The sequence below is a fragment of the Tauraco erythrolophus genome, chromosome 2 (assembly GCF_009769465.1).
Source record: "Tauraco erythrolophus isolate bTauEry1 chromosome 2, bTauEry1.pri, whole genome shotgun sequence".
In the NCBI taxonomy this organism is placed as follows: domain Eukaryota; kingdom Metazoa; phylum Chordata; class Aves; order Musophagiformes; family Musophagidae; genus Tauraco; species Tauraco erythrolophus.
In genome coordinates, this window is record NC_141466.1 from 6,363,501 (window position 1) to 6,379,879 (window position 16,379).

Genomic DNA, 16,379 nt, shown 5'->3' on the forward strand with positions numbered 1-16,379 from the left:
CTGCGTGTCTTTGTTCCCCTGCCTGCTTACACGGAGCAGGCTGGCAGCTGGTTTCCCTCTCGCTGCTGAGCATTGTTTGCACAGTTGTAAGAAATTACTGTGCAAATCCCATACTTCTGTTTTAATTTTAAAAGTTATCTTTTGACTAAATCTGGAGCTTAAGTGACTTACATGGTTTTAGAAGCATAAAATAGCCTTCTAGGTGGTTTTTTTCGAATTTAGTAGTTATTGAACTTTATCACCTCTCCCATTCCTCTCTCTGTCTGTAACAGTTTGACCTTCCCTTTCTTTCACAGAATCCCAGAATGTTAGGGATTGGAAGGGAACACAAAGGATCATCTAGTCCAATCCCCCTGCCCGAGCAGGACCACCTAGATCAGATCACACAAGAACGCGTCCAGGCGGGTTTTGAACATCTCCAGAGAAGGAGACTCCACACCCTCTCTGGGCAGCCTGTTCCAGTGTTCTGTTACCCTTACTGGGAAGAAGTTCTTCCTCATATTTAAGTGGAACCTCCTATGTTCCAGCTTATATCCATTATATCCTTGTCCTATCACTGGATGCCAGTGAGAAGAGCCTGGCTCCATCCTCATGACAGTCACCCTTTCCGTATTTATAAACACTAATGAGGTCCCCCCTCAGTCTCCTCTTCTCCAAGCTCAAGAGACCCAGCTCCCTCAGCCTTTCCTCATAAGGGAGATGCTCCACTCCCTTCATCATCTTTGTGGCCCTACGCTGGACTCTCCCAAGCAGTTCCTTGACCTTCTTGAACTGCGGGGCCCAGAACTGGACACAATATTCCAGATGCGGCCTCACCAGGGCAGAGTAGAGGGGGAGGAGAACCTCTCTTGACCTACTAACCACACGCCTTCTAATACACCCCAGGAAAGTTCTTTCCGCTTTCAAAATACGCATTTGTTGCATTCTCTACTTAAACTTGACAACTGCTATGGAATCCATACAGAATAGGCAGCTTGGCCTGATTCCTTAGCAATCTTACCCTCTTTTATCAAAGCTGCCCATTGTCTTTTGTCTCCTACTCTGGTCCCTGATACACTAGGGCAGCAGGGAGTAACAGCCAAGGAAGTCCGTACAGTGCCTGCAGAAGAGGACATGAAGGCAGGTGAGTCCTGTTGAGTGCAAAGCCTGTGAATCAGCTCTCTTTTGCTCAGTATCTGCAGTGTGATGAGGTGGAGCAGGTTATCTCCTGTGTTCTGTCAGCTTTCATAGATCCAGGGGGTCTCCATGCTTGTGGCCACTCTCTTGTAATTGAAAACGTGAAGGTGGAGTTCCTACTGTGAGAGACTGAATTCATCTGCAAAGCCCTCAGTACAGTAGTCTTCTCTCTCTCTCCTGCTTGAGTTGCTTTATGTGACTAGCAGTTTCTTCTCTTCAGGAAGAACTATCGTTTTGGACTCCTTTTGTATGTTTTTTTTCTGTTCTCTCCAGCGTTCATTGTTTATCTACAAGTTTGGCCTACAAGAGCATTTTGCAGCAGGAATTTTCAATGTCCCTTCATTTTGGAAGGGAATTCTCTCAGAATGCCTCTTAAACCAAGGATCTAGTGTCAGACTTCAGAAGCATCTGTACATTTTGGTGAGCTGTATGATCCTTCAGGCTGTTGGGTAATATCTCTGATTTTTGTGTCAAAGTCTGTTACGAATTGTGTAGTAATGTGGTTTGTATAGTTGCGCTTCCTTAGGGAAAAAAGTCAGTCATGGGCCATGTGATTTTTTTTTTTTAACTATGTGCTACCTACACATGTTATGAGAACAAATTCTCTGTTTTATGCAGCTCCAGATGTAAATGAGGTTAGGCATTGAGCCCTGGTGTACCTTGAGAATTCTGTAGGAGGCATCTAGTAACATCTGACAGTTTTCAGTATTAAGAAGTTGTAAAACTTAAGATGGTGGTCTTTGCAGTGGGGACTGACCTTGGCATTACTAGAGGTTTTTCTCCCTTTCAGAACTAATGGAAACTTAGCTTTATCATCCTCTTTTCTTTTGACTGAAACATCTGTATCAACAACTTGGAAGCAACTTGAGGTTCTGTGGTGTTATCCATGCCTACCTAGAATCCATGCCCTGTTTCCCTACAAATAGCCTTGTTTCCATAAGGTTCCTGACTGAATCACTCAGTGGCAATACAACTTGTAGAGATGTGGCAGCAATACACGGAAGGATGGACTCAGGAAAATTAGTGCTCTACTGGTCTGCTGGAACAATCTTGTAAAATGATGTGCCCTCTTGTCACTCAAAAGTCTGGAAAATTTATTCTCTTACCACTCCTGATGAAGTTTTGGGCAGAATTTCTTCCTTGGGAGTTGCTGGGGAGGTCTCTTTCCACCACTAGAAAGATTATGAAATATCTATATATATCTCCAGTTTTTCAGTTGGTAAAACTTGAAGCAAGAATAAATATTTCAAATATTTTCAGTAAATAAGGCTATGAGGAAAAATATAATGTGGTTGTTTAAAAGCACTCTTAAGGATTTTTCCTTAGGAGATCTAAAAAGATTTGAGTTCTCCATCAAAGAGCTCCTCATGAAAAGAAGACTAATAAATACAACTACCTGAACTGTCAGAACACCGCCGTTTGTTCACAAACTCCCATAAAATACAAGAGCTGTCCAAGTACTCACCATGCGTGAGGGCCGATTTATATATCTGTCATGGTCCATGGGACCTGACGAGATGCATCCACAGGTCCTTAGGGAACTGGCAGATGAAGTTGCTAAGCCACTATCGATCGTATTCGAGAAGTTGTGGCAGTCCGATGAAGTTCCCGCCGACTGCAAAAGGGGAAACATAGCCCCCATTTTTAAAAAGGGTAAAAAGGAAGACCTGGGGAACTACAGGCCAGTCATTCTCACCTCTGTGCCCGGCAAGTTTATGGAGCAGATCCTCCTGGCATCTATGCTAAGGCACATGGAAAAAAGGAGGTGATTGGTGACAGCCAACATGGCTTCACTATGGGCAAATCCTGCCTGACTAATCTGGTGGTCTTCTATGGTGGGGTTACAGAGGTGTTGGATAAGGGAAGAGCGACTGGTAGTCATCTATCTGGACTTGTGCAAAGCATTTGACACTGTCCTGCATGACATCCTTGTCTCTAAATTTGAGACACATGGATTCAATGGATGGACCACTCAATGGATGAGGAATTGGCTGGATGGTTGCACTCAAAGAGTTGTGGTCAATGGCTTGATGTCCAGGTGGAGACCAGTGATGAGTGATGTCTCTCAGAGGCTGGCATTGAGACTGGTGCTGTTCAACATCTTTGTCAGCGACACAGGCAGTGGGATTGAGTGCACCCTCAGCAAGTTTGCAGATGACACCAAGTTGCGTGGTGTTGTGGACAAGCTGGAGGGAAGGGATGCCATCCAGAGGGACCTTGACAGGCTGGAGAGGTGGGCCTGTGAGAACCTCATGAAGTTCAACAAGGCCAAGTGCAAGGTCCTGCACGTGGGTCGGGGCAATCCCAAGCAGAAGTACAGGCTGGGCGGAGAATGGATTGAGAGCAGCCCTGAGGAAAAGGGCTTGGGAGTACTGGTGGATGAGAAGCTCAACATGAGCCGGCAATGTGCACTGGCAGCCCAGAAAGCAAATCGTATCCTATTTTATCGCATCTAAAGCAACCTGGCCAGCAGGTCGAGGGAAGTGATTCTGCCCCTCTACTCTGCTCTCGTGAGACCCCACCTGGAATACTGCATTCAGCTCTGGAGTCCCCAACATAAGAAGGACATGGAGCTGCTGGAGCGAGTCCAGAGGAGGCCACAAAGGTGATCCGAGGGCTGGAGCACCTCTGCTATGGAGACAGGCTGAGAGAGTTGGGGCTGTTCAGCCTGGAGAATAGAAGGCTCTGGGGTGATCTTATTGCAGCCTTCCAGTACCTAAAGGGGGCCTACAGGAAAGCTAGAGAGGGACTTTTTCCAAGGGCCTGTAGTGATAGGACAAGGGGCAATGGATTTAAACTGAAAGAGGGCAGATTTAGATTGGATATAAGGAAGAAATTTTTCACTCTGAGGGTGGTGAGGCAGTGGAACAGGTTGCCCAGAGAAGTTGTAGGTGCCCCATCCCTGGAAGTGTTCAAGGCCAGGTTGGATGAGGCTTTGGGCAACCTGGTGTTGTGGAGGGTTTTCCTGCCCATGGCAGGGATGTTAGAACTAGATGATCTTTGAGGTCCCTTCCAACCCAAACCATTCTATGATTGTGCTAGACATCAGTTTCCACAGTATTCTTTATTTAGAGGATTAGTTCTAATAACTAATTATAATAATTAAAAAGCCCTCTATTGATATTATTTCCCCCAATAATCCTGTCAGCAGGATCTCTTGTTCTGCAGTGGGGATTTGTTTTTTTTTTTCATATTGAAAGGAAAATAATAAATAATGTGTTGCTTTTTCTCCAGCTACACTTCTAGTCCTCTTTACATTTTAATTTCTGCTTAGTTTTAATTCAGGCTATTTGCCTGGAATGCTGAAGGAGGCTTTAAAAGCAGATTATTTCTGTGAGTGAGCAGGAATTTTCAAACTCATCGGGATTGCTATTGGGATGGAAGTATTTGTACCTTTTTTTTAAGACTAATTTAGGCTTTTAATTTCAATGGGTCAGAGAAGGAAAAGCAGCAGCCTAAATCCCCTCTTTAGGTAACAAAGAGGCAGCAGCACAGTGTGCAGCAGTGGAGTTGGCACTGGTTGCGGTGAACTCCTAATCAGCAAAAAATTCCTTGGAATAAAATATATTTGAAGATTTTGAAAATAATTGAGGTAAATAGTAGATACGTTCTGCAGATGAACTGCACGTATTTAACCACAGGAGAGCAGTGTTATACAAGATCTATGTCCCAAGTCTTACATTTAAAAGTAATTCTGCTTTGTCTGTAATAGGTCTAACAGCAAAATTTTAATCCCTTTGTATTTTTATCTTTTTAGTGGTATTCACTAAATCGTACAAGTACGTGCTTCTATCTTGCTAGTGTTATGGAGAACTATGTTTATGTGTATTTGCATTAGTAAAAAGTCAACAGCAGGCTAGTTTATTTTCTTATTCACAAAATAAATCTGCTACTTCACTTTCTAGGGGAACAGGCAGATTCTATGTGGTGAGTTAGAGAAGAGCTTTATCTGGCACTAGTCTTTTCCTGAAGAAATATCCTCTCATATCCTACGCAAAGTGGCCATTGGAGAAAACATCTCTGTGGTGCAGTACACGCATAATGAGCCTTGCCACAGAATTGCAGGGATTTGCATAAATAACTTTTAGGTTATACCGGTGCTCTGGTTACCCGGGACATAGAGAAGGCTGAGGTACTCAATGAATTTTTTGCCTCAGTCTTCACTGGTAAAGCCTCTTGTCTTACCACCCAAGCTGTGGAAAGAACTAGCAGGGACTGTGAGGATGAACCACCGCCCACTGTACTTGAAGACCAGGTTCGAGAACATCTGAGGAACTTGAAGGTGCACAAGTCCATGGGACCTGATGAGATCCATCCGCGGGTCCTGAAGGAACTGGCGGATGAAGTTGCGAAGCCACTGGCTATTGTATTCGAGAAGTCGTGGCGGTCTGGCGAGGTCCCCGATGACTGGAAGAGAGGGAACATAACCCCCATTTTTAAAAAGGGGAACAAGGAGGACCCGGGCAACTACAGACCGGTCAGCCTCACCTCTGTGCCTGGCAAGGTCATGGAGCAGATTCTCCTGGGAACCATGCTAAGGCACATGGAGAGCAAGGAGGTGGTGGGTGACAGCCAACATGGCTTCACCAAAGGCAGATCGTGCCTGACCAACTTGGTGGCCTTTTACGATGGGGTGACAACATCGGTGGACAAGGGTCGACCAACGGATGTCATCTACTTGGACTTGTGCAAAGCTTTTGACACTGTCCCGCACGACATTCTTCTCTCTAAACTAGAGAGTCATGGGTTTGATGGATGGACCACTCGGTGGATAAGGAATTGGCTCAATGGCCGCACTCAGAGAGTAGTGGTCAACGGCTCAATGTCCAAGTGGAGACCGGTCACGAGTGGCGTCCCTCAGGGGTCCGTGTTGGGCCCGGCCCTCTTCAACATCTTTGTCGGTGACGTGGACAGTGGCATGGAGTGCACCCTCAGCAAGTTCGCCGATGACACCAAGCTGTGTGGTGCCGTCGACACGCTGGAAGGGAGGGATGCCATCCAGAGGGACCTCGACAGGCTGGAGAGGTGGGCCCGTACCAACCTCATGAAGTTTAACCAGGCCAAATGCAAGGTCCTACATCTGGGTCGTGGCAATCCCAGGCATAAATACAGACTGGGTGGTGAATGGATCGACAGCAGCCCTGAGGAGAAGGACTTGGGAGTACTGGTGGACGAGAAGCTCAATATGAGCCGGCAATGTGCTCTTGCGGCCCAGAAGGCCAACCGCGTCCTGGGCTGCATCAAGAGGAGCGTGGCCAGCAGGTCGAGGGAGGTGATTCTCCCCCTCTACTCTGCCCTCGTGAGACCTCACTTGGAGTACTGCGTCCAGTTCTGGAGTCCCCAACATAAGAAGGACATGGACCAGTTGGAGAGGGTCCAGAGGAGGGCCACGAAGATGATAAGAGGGCTGGAGCACCTTTCCTATGAGGACAGGCTGAAAGAGTTGGGGCTGTTCAGCCTGGAGAAGAGGAGGCTCCGGGGTGACCTTATAGCGGTCTTCCAGTACCTCAAGGGGGCCTACAGGAAAGATGGGGAGAGGCTGTTCAGGAGGGCCAGTTATGATAGGACAAGGGGTAACGGTTTTAAAATAGAGGGAGGTAGGTTCAGGTTGGATATTAGGAAAAAATTTTTTACCATGAGAGTGGTAGAACACTGGAACAGGTTGCCCAGAGAGGTGGTGGATGCTCCATCCCTGGAGACGTTCAAGGCCAGGTTGGACAAGGCCCTGAGCAACCTGATCTAGTTGGAGATATCCCTGTTCCTTGCAGGGGGGTTGGACTAGATGACCTTTGAAGGTCCCTTCCAGCCCTAACCATTCTATGATTCTATGATTCTATGAAACATGCTGCTGCTTACTGATTAATAGTCAAAGTGACCATCTGGCATAAAAATTAGCATTTTTCTTTCAGACGAAAGATTATAGTCTGCTTCTGCAAGCATACACAGTCTTTACTTGTCACATGTAAACAGTGACTTGAGTGAGTTTAGGTGCATTCGTGAAGCTAAGTGAGTGTATGTCTGCAGGGTTGGGCAAAGTCCAACCTTCAGCAGTGCTTCTGCATCCCTGTCAACTTCATCAGAGTTGCCAGAGTGCAACTAAAGGCCGTATTTAGCTACAAATTGTTAATTAAGGAATATCTTACTTATCCTGTCACCTTGAACTGTGGAGAACTTGAACATTTAAGATCTCTGTTCTTGCTATTGGTGCTTCCTTTTTAGTACTCCACATTTTAGTTAATGGGGAAAGTTAAACTAGACTGATTGTTCCTGCTCTCTGTTTTGCTTTTTAGTTCTTATGCTGTAACACAGCAACTGTATTTGCTGGGAGGCAGTTGCCACTGAGTATAAAGGAAGAGTAGAAAGAAATTCAAAGTAAGATTAGTTTTAGTTTCTTCACGTGTTATTGTTGCCTTGCAGTTCTTTGATGCATTATCACCTTCTAGTTTACAGCCTGTGAGTATTTGTCTTGTTTTTTGATAGTAAAAGCTGTAGGAATCTGTGTTAAAAGTTCCAAAATAGCAGTATGGATCAGCGAGGCTGATTGTGTGTTCTGCTGCTGGAGTGAGTTGATTGTTTTCTGTCCTTTAGAATACTGAGGTTTTTTTGTACACGTATTCTGTTGTTTCTTTCTTAATTTTGTCTGATTGGTATTCTAGTAATCTTTTTCCATTATGCTTTTTCTGGTTAGGCATATAGCTTGACTTATAGACCATGTTTGACCGTTGTCTACTGGGGCAGGCTTGATAAGCTGGCTGGTTTTGTTATGTTCTTTCCTTGCTTGTGAGGAAGCGTTTCTGAATAGAGGTCAAGATCAATGTTCTTGTTTTTAATTTTAGGTTAGGAGTTGCCTTACCAGCATGTACAGTGGGAAAGTATTCTCAAAGTCAGTATTTTTTGACAGTAAAAATAGCTAGTTTAAAGTTGGACTTTGATTTGATTCAGTTGAAATGTGGGCTTGGTTATCAACAACCCCTGTTCCTTAACTGCCCACTCAAATGTTTTTCATCTGGTTGCGTTCGCTTCTTAAGTCTTCTATTGCTCTCATATGCACTGCCTGCATGTATATGAATTATATTTCTGTAGGGTCTTTTCTTTCAAAAATTCTAGTAAATCTTCAGCCCCTGTGGTACTTCTCAGTAGTGGCATAGCCTTTTCTTTAGGATTTGAAGAGTGTACTTTGTATTTAGTATGTTAGAATAATAAGGCTGCTAGTGAGACTGATCTCTACCACATAATTTACTCTATAACCTAGTTTGTCACTGATATTGTGGTTTTGGATGTTGAGTTAGTTTTGAGGTCACAAATAAAATAGAGAAATATTAACATATGATAAGCTAAATAGAATTCGAGAGATCCCACTTCATGCTTTGTAAGCTCTTGGTGCTGTTGCTAGGAGAAAAGCATGTTGACAGTTCTCTAAGCTAGTAGTTGCCTGGGAGCCCACAGAAAGTTGTGCGATTTCTACACATCTGTATGAACTCACAGACAATATTTTTCTTCCCTGTGCTCCCCTTTTTCCGCCCTCTCTAGCGTAATAAAAGCCATGGATGAAGAAGATTGCGTCTTGATGATAGGACTGAGTCCTTTCTCATTCTCCAGCATGCAGGTGTCCCTTACAGCAAAGACCCAGTAGCTTTGAAGAAAATGGTGTGTGGCCAGACCTTGACCGAGCACAGTACTCGTGAATAGTTGACCTGATACAAGTTGAGGATCATGAGCGTCACACCTGGTCATGGTAACTGGCACTTCCATTTGGAAGTTGTTGCTGTTCTCCGTTCTGTTGCTTAAACAAGAATCAAAGTCTCACAAATTGCACAGATTTTAGAAAAAGTGAAAAGTGTTTACTTCAAAAAAAAGCAGGGTCGCTAATTACTACTAAACCAGTTCTCGGAGTAATACAGAAATTCATAATATTATTCTGGCATCTAGGTTTTTTTTTTAAGAAAAGTGAGGTAAAGCAGGTGAAGATAGGTCCATTAGCATGTATCAGTTCCAGGCAAAAATTCTGCATGATGGGATCTTATTGCAGATTTGGAAATGCTTAGATAACAGGAGTGATCTCGTGTGACTTCATTGGAAAATAGATCTTTTAAATCATCTTTGACAAAAATAGCTGTAATAGAGTAGTGTAAATTGAAATTGTAAATTGTAATTGTAATTGTAAATAGAGTAGTGTAAATTGAGGCCCTGAGCAACCTGATCTAGTTGGAGATATCCCTGTTCCTTGCAGGGGGGTTGGACTAGATGGCCTTTGAAGGTCCCTTCCAGCCCTAACGATTCTATGATTCTATGATTCTATGAAATATAGTATTCGTAGTATTTCCTGCCCATGGCAGGGGGGTTGGAACTAGATGATCTTTGAGCTCCCTTCCAACCCAAACCATTCTACGATTCTGTATTATTCACAAAATATATGTGAAATAGATGTAGAACTGATTAACTGGCAGATAATAGTAATCACTGAAAGGAAATATTTCTACTAGGGTTATAGAGAATGGTTCTAGGTTAATGCAGTTTCATAGTTTTAGTAATGAAATAAGTGATAAAGTTTGTGCATAATTAAAAACAGAAATTACATTGTGAGAAATAATGAAGATGGGAATGGTGGCACAAAGCCATAGTGATAATGCCATAGTATGTCCGGTCTTCAGAAAGAGAGTACATTCTAGTACAGTCAGTTGGAAAACTATAAAGGAGCTTTGTTCAAATCCACAGGTTTTGCTACTGTATTCTTTCAGAAACAGAAAATCTGTTTGGAGTGGCCTGATTTGTCTGTGAATGCATGAAGAGAAAAAAAAAAAGGTACTAAAAGCCTCTTTTGCTGACAGAGAGAAACATAATACTAACCGGTAGCAGGAAGTGAAAACTAGAATAATTTAAATTGAGAGTGTGTTTCAATGATGAGCTTGACATCCACAGTGGGAAGTGATGACTCTTACTTATTTCTTCTCTGTAGTAGAAGCCAAAGCTAGTTCTACAGTGAACCAGCTATGGAGTGTAACAGACAAACAAACCCAACGCAACTCCCGTATGGCTTCTGATATCTAGGTGATCAAGGCTCAGGTCTCAGATATGTGAATCAGTTAGATGAAATTTCTACGAGATTTTTCTTGGCTGAGTTACCTTTTGGTGATAGTACCTTCCTTCTCTCTCCCTTACGTTATTTTCTGCAGAGAAATTTTGAAATATGTTTATTTTCTAATGTATTTATCATAGGTTACCTTATAAAGAGACCAGCTCTTAAAGGTATTTATATCTTTTACATTTCAAAAGTACTTTTAGTTTCACAGCAGGAGAAGCCTGAGCTACTCTTGAAAGTGCAAACTCCTTGCTGATATTCAGAGCTCCAAGAAGACTCTATACTGCCATGGATCTCAGTAAAATTTAAGTTTGTAGATGTGCTGCACCAGCTGAAAACGACATCTGCATTATTATATAAGATGTCCCTGAGAGCAATATAATACCCACAGGCAAAACCTGACGCTGTCAAGTAACTCAAGAGTGATGATGTAAGCTCTCCCTTTAAATTAACCACACTGAGATACCAGAAAGAAAGAGCTGCAGTTGGATTGGTGAAGGAGTAAACTCTTTCCCCAAAAAACTCAGCAAAATGTACCGTTTCTTTTAAGATGGTCCTCATAGCTGATCAACTCACTTTTTCCACAAAACTGTGTAGAAGTTTAGCTACTTTATCATTAAAGTAAATGCTCTCCTTTCACATCTAGCTCTCTACAGGATCGGTGGTGGTTTTCTCCTTGAGCTTTGAAGTAACATGAATCTGTTATTAAATTATTTCTATTGTGAAGACTTGTGGTAGGAGCAGTATTGGAGTCCCTTATGGGACCCTGGTCTAGAACCAAAGTGCTCCAAAGTGTAACCACAGTGCAAATAAATAAATTCCACCTTCAGCTAGCATTCCATGTACGATGTGACTGTTGAGTGGTAATAGTCAAGATGCCAGATCGTTTTGTTAGTGGTTGTTGTGGTTTAGCCTCAGGCAGCAACTAAGCACCATGCAGCCGCTCACTTACTCCTCCCGTCCATGGTGGGATGGAGAGGAGAAAACATAACAAAAAGCTTGAGGGTCGAGACAAGGACAAGGAGGGATCACCTACCAACCATGGTTACAGGCAAAACAGACTCAACTTTGGGACAAATTAATTTCTTACCAATCACATCAGAGAGGATAATGAGAAACAAAGCTAGATCTTAAAAACACCTCCCCCCGCCCCTCCTTTCTTCCGAACTCTACCTCCTCCACCTCAGTGGCACAGAGAGACATGGAATGGGGGTTGCAGTCTGTTCGTCACACGCTGTTTCTGCCACTTCTTCCTCTTCAAGGGGAGGACTCCTTACATTCTCTTCCCCTTCCCACGGGAGACAGTTCTCCACGAGCTTCTTTGACGTGAGCCCTTCCTGCAGAATCCAGTCCTTACCAATCAGACTGCTCCAGGGCAGGCTTTCCCACAGGGTCACGGCTTCTTAGGGCGCAGCCACCCGCTCTGGCGTGGGGTCCTCCACGGGCTGCGGGTGGATCTCTGCTTCACCATTGACCTCCATGGGCTGCAGGGGGGCTGCCTGCCATCTCTCCATGGCCTGCCAGAGAATCAGCTCCAGCACACCTCCTCCTGCTCCATCTTCACCAACCTTGGTGGCTGTGTAGTTGTTTCTCTCATGTCTCAGTCCTCTCTCTGCTGCAGCCGCACCGGGCCCATCCGGCCTGACGAACCTCGATGGTCGCGGCAGGATGAGTTCCGCCCAGTGGATGAGCCAGGAGCTGGGTGCTTCGGAGCTCTCCAAGCTGCGCTGCTGTGGCCGTCTCCAGTTGAGTGGTGGCGGCTGAGTACGGGCACGTGCTCATGTTGGGTTGGAACCCAGGCTCCTCCACCCCCCCGCCTTCCCCCTCTCCTCACTGCAGGTCCCACACGACATAGGTTTCTTTGTCCATTCTTAAATGTTTATTCCCAGAGGCACTGATTGACTCAGCCTTGGTCAGAGGCAGGTCCTGCTCAGAGCTGGGGAAGCTTCCAGCAGCTCCTTCCAGGGGCTATCCCTGCAGCCCCTCCCCAGCTACCCAAACCCCACCACATGAACCCACCACAGCGGTTTATATTTCAAAGCCTGCAAACATGTAGTGGAAGTGCTCAGAAAGAAAATGAAGGCTGTTGGTAGTGCGAGGTGATGTTGTGGTGCGTTTAGGTCTTGGGCAGATGGAGGATTTGGCAAACAGCACCTGAAGTCCAAACGCTTTTCCTACACTCCTTCCTAAGCAAACATTAACTGTAATATTTTTAACTACGAATCCTTAAAACTGGGAAACAGAAACGTATACAATAATATCTTAAAAAATTTAGGTTTCATACTGTTGTAAAATGTGCTTAATAACAAGTGCGACAGGAATCGAAGCTGACCTGAGCCTCAGGAAGATGTTTTTCTTGAAATCAAAAAGCCAGGTTTTATTACAATGAAAACTCCATAGTTTTAACTTGAGAGAACTCAGAAATGACCAAGACAGACAGAAAATAAATGGAAGTAACTCTTCCTCTGCCCGTCGTGCCCTTCCATGTCAGTGCTCGCTTCCACTTAACTCGGTGCCTTTCTGAGTTGCAGCGAAGTCTCTTAGGCCCCTCTCACATCCAGGGGACAGCAAAGCCTCACAAGGGTTTTGTTTACTTGCTGCGTTCTCCAAGTGAGCTGTGAGCTCCTTGCTATGACTCCCTTACATGAAACACCCTGCAGTCTCCAACCTTGCTCTTCCAGCTCAATCCAGGGCATCTCAGAGAAGGAAGAATCCCCCCTCTCTTCTGGGGGTGAGGAGGAAGTTGCTCTGCTCTTTAAAGAATGTAACATATGATTTGGAATACACTAAATAAATACCGTATTTCCCCAAAGTAAATTATTTTTGTCTTGCTTGTGACTAGTTGGTGTCTTTGAGAAGCTGACCGTAATTAGGTATGCATGGGGGTCAAGAGACCTAAGGGGCCTTGATAACCAGATTTAGTCATCTCCAGACTCAAGTCCCGATACAAGCACAGAGGAACCGTGAGAGTTGAGCACAGAAGGAAGCAGACTATCCAAGTTTTCTTCGCTTCAGTCCACTAATACCTTCAGGTAATGTAATTTGTGCGTGTATTATCTTTGTATCTACAATGAAGGTAAATGTAGGAAGTGTATTTGCCATGTTAACACCTCCGTACACACCTTTGTGCACCTAAAGCACACCTACAATGTGCCGATGTCCATTAGCTGGTTCGAGTAGCTGAAGTACCCATCCAGTGTCACCCCTGACTGACTTAATGATGTTTCCTAGTTTCTTTAATGTCTGTCTTTACAAAGGCAGTCTTCAGGTAGCAGCGTTGCTGGGGAAGGTTTTCCTTTAATGTGGGAGTCGGGGCAGTTATCGTACACGTGTGTGTGCATCTTAATTAGGCTTAGTGCTGATAAAAGGTACTTCAAAGCATGTCGTGCAAATGGTTACTCCTTAATGTTTCTCGCAGTAGTGGTAGAACTAGTGGTGTTGACTTTTTTGCTATATGGAGGGGAAATGCATTGTGCATAGGTATCATGGAGGTCAGCTGCAACGTCCCTGAAGTACTTGTCACATACATGGAACCTCATCCCAGCAAAACAGGAGATTTTAAACAAAGTCATTCTCCTTGCGTTTTGGTCTCCCGATGATACTAATATATTTTTTTTTTTCTCCTTCCTCCAAAGATTGAATTGAAATATATTTATGAAAGATACAAAAGAGTGGTCTTTTGGGCTATATTTTATCTTTCTTCTTGCATCTGTCTCTGAATTTACTGTACGTTTCAGTACTTCTTATTTTCTTTGGATTTTGGTTGCATGAAGTGACTGGCCCTGAGTTTGTCTCCAGATGTTGGTAGGTCCTGTTGTAGAAATGAGGCTGGGCACCAAATACGTGAGGATTTGTAGCTCTAGATTTTTCTTTTTGGTAGCTATATTTCTTCTATAAATATACTTATGTATGAACTAAGCTTATTGGAATCCTCTGCACATATGAATGAAAACAGAATTTGGAATGTAACAGCTGCTGACCTGTATGAGTAGGTCATCGAAGTGTCATTATAAACTAAAGGTTAATTTAAGTCTTAAAGTATGTTTTCTCTAAGATTATGATTTTAGTAATATTTGTTTGTAACCGTGAATTTTCTTTTTATCTTTATAAATAGTCAATCTCCTTTTCAAGTTTTGCTATGTTGTTAAAGGTTAATGTATTCTTGTGGCAGCAATTTCCACATGTATTGCTTTACTTTGTTTTACCTATGTTTTGATTTGGGGAAAACAAAGAAGAAGCCCTCGATCTGCCCAAATGTTCATTTTTATAGATGATATTAATAAAGCTAAAGGGGTGGGGGGTGTGTCCCCATCTAATTTCTGGAGCTTTTTTGTGATTAAAATTGGTTTTTGCCACCTTTCTTTGCACTTCTAACTCTTGTACTTGCACTTTCTAGAGAGGTGATTAATATGAAAATGATGGCATAGAATTTATCTCCAGGTGGTAGGAGAGGTGGAGCTAATAGTACTACCTCTCTTTACCCCTGTTTAAAATGGAATATTAGAATTCATACAGTTACAACTTCTTATGACACCCAGGTCCCCTTCCTAATCTGGTACAACACATTTAGAGCCCTGTAGGGTGTAAGATTCAGCTCTTCTCTCTCAAGTGTATTACCATAAAATCGTCTGACATGAAATTCACCTGTTGTTGTGATACTCGCTTCCTTGTGTGCTTAGGTCTGCATGGCCCTGTGGAGACACCTGAGGGAGCTTTTAGGAAGTGGTGCTGCTGGTAGCAAAATTCAGTTGTCATAGATGGAGCTGTTGCATGATGTTTAGTAAAACTCTGCCTGAGACCCGAACTAGCCCAGGACATAGTAAGGGGATCCATTGGTTTTAGTGGCAGAACCAATTTAAGCCTTTTCTTCTCTATGCTGTGGTTCATTGTCTGTCTGTCTCTCCCTAAATACCTGTTTGAGACTAAAAGATCGGGAGATGTAGGAGTGGGAACACCATAAGCCTGCCTTGTTGCTAAAACCAGTTATTTTCTAACTACACCCATGTTAGCTTGGAGAGGACTGGGCTGTGCTGACATTGGAGATCCTGCTTTCCTCACCTTTAGGGGAAGGGAGTGTCCGTCACCTAAATAATTGTTTGTCACATGCATATTGTATTGCTTATTTTCTTAATGAATAGTTATATCTCCAAGATTCACCACCTGAGCTTTAAACCACAGTGAAGTCTTTGGCCAGGACAAAAAAAAAAAAAAGAAAGCCACATTATTAGTTTTTCTTTTGCTGTTCAGTGATTCATTTCAATGTGCTAGTCTACATAATTTGTTTTGAACCATTAAACATCAACATCCATACAGACAGTGCCTGTGCAGAGTAAGAAGATGTATTGACTTAGATGTGCTTGAAAATAACACTGCTAAATCTGTTACGGAAAAATGTGAGTGGTTTTTCCAATGCTGACTATGTAAAACTTTTCCTGGAGAAACCATCACAACTCTATCCATATATAAGACAAATCTCTAAGTGGCTTCATTCTACAATCAGTTCTGCAATTCAGCTTGCATGCAGGGCACGCCTGAAAACACTTTTTATTATAATTCCGAAGAGTGGGGTTTTTTTTAATATTAAGAAAGTCAATTTCAAATGTTGGCTAAATAACACTGAAACCAAATATATTCAGTTCAATTGCAGCATTTGCACTGCACAAACTGTGTTACTGAAGACTTTGAGGTACAAGTAAATTCTGGCATTAAAAATGTATCAAAGTCAAGAAGAGGAGTCTCTGTGGTGACAAACATCCTTCAGCAATGACTAGTATTTCTCACTTAGAAATATTTATCAGTGTAGAATGTCAATACTTCTCATATTTTCAATTAAACTTCACAAGCCTCTGTCATGTTGCATATATCATATATAACATGGTCTGCAACTGAGAGATGAGAAAACGGAGATTAAAACTGACCAATGATATTAAGGAGAACTAATTAGTGGAACTGAAACAATAGTAACAGACAACTCCTTCTTCTTTAGATACTAAACAGAGAAAGATCTTCCCTGGGGCTTGAAAATCCTTCTACTATATGATTAAGAGAAATATATGGAAAGACTTTCCTTGCTGGTAACTCCATTTAAATTCCTACAGCAAGGCTAATTCAGAGAAAAGTTCTC